Below are 6,000 nucleotides of genomic sequence, written 5' to 3' on the forward strand. Positions count from 1 at the left end.
TTATTGTTAATATCATTAAAAGTCATTATTATTAATTTTACTACTAACAATTATCATTTATATTATGGTTATCATTATTAGTGCCATTATTATTAGTAAAAGTATAAGTGTAATTAATATGTTTATCAAAAGTATTATCATTAATTTGATTACTAAAGGTATCATTTTATTTAAAGTTAATATTTTCATCATTCTTATTAGTATAATTATGATATTAATATCATTATTATTTCTATTATTATTATTATTGGTTTTATTATTATTTACATTAAGTATTAAGTATTTATGTTGTATTATTAGTATGTCCCTTCACATTTAATAATTTGGTATAAATATAGTAGTTATACATATATACAGTTACTGTGATATACGCTTATAGATATAAATAATTTTTGTATTTCATTCCCTATCATTATCAAGTGTTGTACCCTGGTTATAACAGCAAACATAACGAATCTATTCCAAATGATATCAGACAAATTCAGTTATAGTATATTGGAGTTTTCTGATTTGTCTTTGAATCCAATAATTGGGTCGTACTAGTTAGGCCAACAAACAAAGATAATTGTATTATATTAATTGTAATTATATTCTAATAACATCTACTTGATACCCTATTTATGTCAATCAACTGAGTACAGCAAAAAAATCAAACTCACATTCATATTTTTTTTTAAACACCCCAATACGCACTACTTTTTACCAAGGGTCCAAATTCGAACGATTCTTCAAAATCTAATATTGTGGTTGTATTGGAAATATGTTACTCATTCTATCCATGAAATTACAGCTTTTAATTTCCAAAATTGAATTCGAATTTTGGTAGTCAATGTTTGGGATCAAAAAGTCAAACATTTTTCTTCAATCGAATTCGAACTCATGTTGATGTTCTATGATCAATTAATGATCCAGAAAGTTATAGGTATGTTTTACTAACTAATTCATGTTATATATTTTATCTAAAACGATCTAGAATTCAAGTTTTGATTTTGACTTCATGTTCTTGAAATATGAAAAAGTCATTGATCAAATTCGAATAATTCCTCAAAAAGTAATAATGCAGTTGTGTTAAGAATATATTATTGAGACTATCTGCAAAGTTTCAATTCTAAATTCATAGTATCGATTACGAATTTTCGAGTCAAAGTCATGGTTGTAAAAAGTCAAACATTTTTTTCTTGGAACGAATTAGTATAATTTGTTACAATTAAGGTTCGATTGATGATGCTATTGTATTCTAATGATCATTTGAAAGGTAGTTTATGTAGATAACAAGGTCTAAAAACATTTCAAACGCGAAATCATTTTTTTCTTTTTTCCCTCCTGCTCGTCGAACAGCAACAGCTGTTTTAATATTATTTTTTTAATTTAAACCTTTGATATTAAATCGTTATAATTATTTTGAAGTATTGAAATCTTGTTTTGATGTTTGGTATTTTTTTTTTTTTTTTTTTTTTGGAACGAGTAGAATGAAGAAGAAGATACAAAACATAAGTGGGTTATATATTTAAGTGTGGATATTAAAACAGATATAAGGAAATGGAGAAGTGGTAGAGTGTTGTTGCAGGTGAGCGAGAGGTTATGGGTTCAAAACTAGGCCATGACATTATTTTTCCTTTTTAACAATAAGAACTGCTGTTGGGCTTGTGCTTGGGCCTTGTTTGCTGGGCCGTGAGATTTATTGGGTTATATAATATTGGATTCGGGTTATATAAGAAAAACATAGTAGAGTGAATGGTTAAGGGGTGTGCGAGAGGTTGCGGGTTTGAGCCTGGCTCAAGGCATCTTTTTGTTTAAAACCTATTTTAGTGAGGTATAACTCTTTTATTATGCTTTTCATTATTATTATTATTATTATTATTAGTATTATTATTATTAAACTTATTATCATTATTATCATTCTTATAAAATTATTATTTTTACCAAAACTATCAATACTATCATAAATAGATACTTTTATATAAAAAATACATTACGCTATACTTTTATTACTAAAAAGATACTAGTTAAGCTATATCAATTAACATATAAATATATACTAAACTTTAATATATAGTTTTTATTATTAATGATAAGTAATAGTTATACAAAACATATAAACTAAATATATTAAATTTATCTAAATAACATATAGTATAACAAGTATATTATTAATAACAAAAATATATATATAATTGATCGATTACGATTACGTGTATTAATAAATATACAAATGATATAGGTTCGTGAATCCGAGGCCAACCATGCATTGTTCAATGTCGTCATATGTATTTTTACTACAAAATACAGTACAGTGAGTTTCATTAATCCCTTTTTAAATGCTTTTGCAATATATATTTTTGAGACTGAGAATACATGCGCTTTTATAAATGTTTGACGAAATAGACACAAGTAATGGAAACTACATTCTATGGTTGAATTATCGAAATCGAATATGCCCTTTTTATTAAGTCTGGTAATCTAAGAATTAGGGAACAGACACCCTAATTGACGCGAACTCTAAAGATAGATCTATCGGGCCCAACAAGCCCCATCCAAAGTACCGGATGCTTTAGTACTTCGAAATTTATATCATGTCCGAAGGAGGATCCCGGAATGATGGGGATATTCTTATATGCATATTGTGAATGTCGGTTACCAGGTGTTCAATCCATATGAATGATTATTTTTGTCTCTATGCATGGGACGTATATTTACTAGAAATGAAAATCTTGTGGTCTATTAAAATGATGGAAATGAATGATTATGTTAAACTAATGAACTCACCAACCTTTTGGTTGACACTTTAAAGCATGTTTATTCTCAGGTACGAAAGAAATCTTCCGCTGTGCATTTGCTCAATTTAGAGATATTACTTGGAGTCATTCATAACATATTTCAAAAGACGTTGCATTCGAGTCGTTGAGTTCATCAAGATTATTATTAAGTCAATTATAGTTGGATATATTATGAAATGGTATGCATGCCGTCAACCTTCAATGTAAAGAAAGTTTGTCTTTTAAAAACGAATGCAATGTTTGTAAAATGTATCATATAGAGGTCAAATACCTCGCGATGTAATCAATTGTAATGTATTCGTCCAGATGGATTAGGACGGGTCTCTACAGTACGCCATCTAAATGAGTCTTTTTCAAAAGTATTCGCATTTATTATTAAATGTAAAGTTTGACTCGTACGTAAATCCCGTTAACCAGTTACAACCCAAAGGTCATGTGGTGATAAGTAGCGTCAATAAGTTTAAAAGTTTAAATGCGAATAAACATATATCTGAATAAAAGCTGGACTTCGGTAGCAAATATGCATGCAACCTCTAAGCAAACAACGGAAGCAAATCATCGAAGTACCTGAGATTAAACATGCAAAACAGGTCAGCAATAATGTTGAGTGAATCTACAGGTTTAAGTAAACAAATACCAATATGTTTCAGAAATCGGTTTTTAGAAATCAACTATTAGAAATCGTTTATCAGTAACCAGTATCCGAAATTAGTATTCAGAAATCAGTTATCAGCAATCAGTATCCGAAATCAGTATTCAGAAATCTGTTATCATGAATCAGATATCAGTAAACGTTTATCAGTATTAGACCACAAGTTTTCGTACAACCCAGTTGTATAGCATATACATTCTTATGAGCCCTTGAATACAAAGCTTAACACCACGAGTAGTATAACACTACACGATTTCCTTTACCCATCTAAGTATACACTTGTTCATGTGTACAGTTTATGAAGTAATAAGCACTACAGTATGTAGCGTTGATCCTGTCAAACCTAACGGATCCGTCCCTATGATTCGCGCTTAAAAGTAACTATCGTATTCAAGCTAAGGGATTTCTGAACAGAACTCATATGTATAAAGTTTAGTTCTCGTGTCTAACTTGTAAAACAGTTTGAAAGTACCATGTTATCTCATCCCAAAAATAAAAGTGAAAATGGACTGTAGACTCACCTTTAGTGCTCTGATAAGTATTGCAAAAGCAAAGTAATATGGGACAGTTATGACCGTGTAACGCAACATAGATATAATATCACTTGGTAACATAAGTCTATCTCAAATAGATGTTGGTCCATGGCGTGTGTTGTCCTAATGCTCAGTCCGACTCGATTAGGTTGTAAAAGTCAACACAAAGTCAACAAAGTTCATGCAAGTCAACAGAAGTCAAACTTGGTCAAGATGGCCAACCTAAGTCAAACACATCAGTAGGTCATGCAATACTGGTCAATAAGTCAAACCAAGTTCAATTGATCACTTTTATATTTCAGCTTCACAGTTTCAGTAGTTTACGGTTACATATCGTGTAAACAGTCCGTTAATGATCAAATAGTGTACCATAAAGCAACAAGCAAGTAATGTATGCCTATAGTGCTTTACATGTCAGTAGATAAGGTTCATACAACTATAGAAACCTAAGCCATATGGTTTAAACCTTTGTATAAATACGTTTTACAATCACACCTTGCACATAACAGTTTTTGCTCGCACGAGAGATTTACAAAATCTACCATTTATTCTAGAAAACTGAAAAACACATAAGACGAGTGGGAGGTGATCACAAACATCCCTAAGTTTCAGTAGTAAAAAGGGCTAAGCTTTTTTTATTTTTTTTTATTTTTATTTTTTGTAGCCAATTCGTACAGTTTTTCATTTAAAATCCGGTGTTCTGATTTGGACAGATTCTAGACATAGCATGTTATGACCCTTATAGCACACAATGCATAAAGTTTTACATGTTGACATTCAAATACAATATTCTCCCTAACATGTAAATATTTATATTCAAGGAGATTAAAACTCAATTCATCATACAAGTCAATTTATGTCATTTTCTGTGCACTCAGGACAGATTCGATCTCAATTCGGGTAGTCATATTCACATGGAATTATCTCAACATCTAGAAAGCTTTAACATACAATGTATACATGAAAAGTAAAGTACTAATCATAAATATTCCAAATCTCATAAGCATATGTTCCAGAAATCAAAGCAATTAACTACACAAATCTGTTTTAAGTTACGATCAACAAAAGTTGTCATGAATATTCGAACGAGCATAAAACGAGTTTTAAGAATCCAAATCATGTGATATCTTAGTCTAACTTGAGTGATTTTTCATAAGATATCTGTTAGTGAACATTTTATATTCTATATTACAAAGAAATTCGTCCAGAAGTCAGTTTCACACAAAACACAAACCGAAAACTTTAAACAATCGTACCAGATGAACTGTTAATCGAAAATAGATGATTCTTAAGTCCAAACTCATTAGTTTTTTGATAGAAATATATTTATACACATATAAACCACTAAATATAAATAAAATTTTCAGTTATAGCCTGACCTAAAATTGAATTTCAAAAACTATACGTAAACGAGTAAACCGAGCAATCAAATGCATTCAATTGGTCATGGACATGAGCTCTAACAACATCCACCATGCATACATGTAAAAACACTGAAATTAATAATTAGGGTTACAAGAATTATACCTCTAAATATTAAATTTTTTATGTCTACACGTAGAGAACGATGCAAGGAACACTTTTGATCAAAGAAACACAAGCAAATAATCAAAAATTGGTGGTGATATGTGGGTGATGGTGTTCGTCGACCAAGAGGGAGAGGGAGGGAGAGATGGCCGAAAATTTTAGGTTATGGGGATAAGATATTGCCTTGCCAAATTAATTAGGTATATAATTAGATTACTTGAAGCCTAATTAACCTAACATGGACCAAATATAGACCACTAGCCAAACATAAATGTGGGATGGGGGTGGGTTCGGCCGTGGGTCACCATAGATGAATCCATGTGCTCGTCTTGCTAAAACGCGTGATCGTGGGGCTCGTTTCTAGTGCCGTTTAACCATACCGAACTTCCAGAACGTTAACCGATCGTTTAATGAAATCACGTGATCCAATTTATTAAAATAATTAATAAATTAATTATTTTTAAAAACATAATAATTATTAAAATAATTATTATAAGTAAGTCGTTATTCG

The sequence above is a fragment of the Rutidosis leptorrhynchoides genome, chromosome 8 (assembly GCF_046630445.1).
Source record: "Rutidosis leptorrhynchoides isolate AG116_Rl617_1_P2 chromosome 8, CSIRO_AGI_Rlap_v1, whole genome shotgun sequence".
NCBI classification, from domain to species: Eukaryota; Viridiplantae; Streptophyta; class Magnoliopsida; order Asterales; family Asteraceae; genus Rutidosis; species Rutidosis leptorrhynchoides.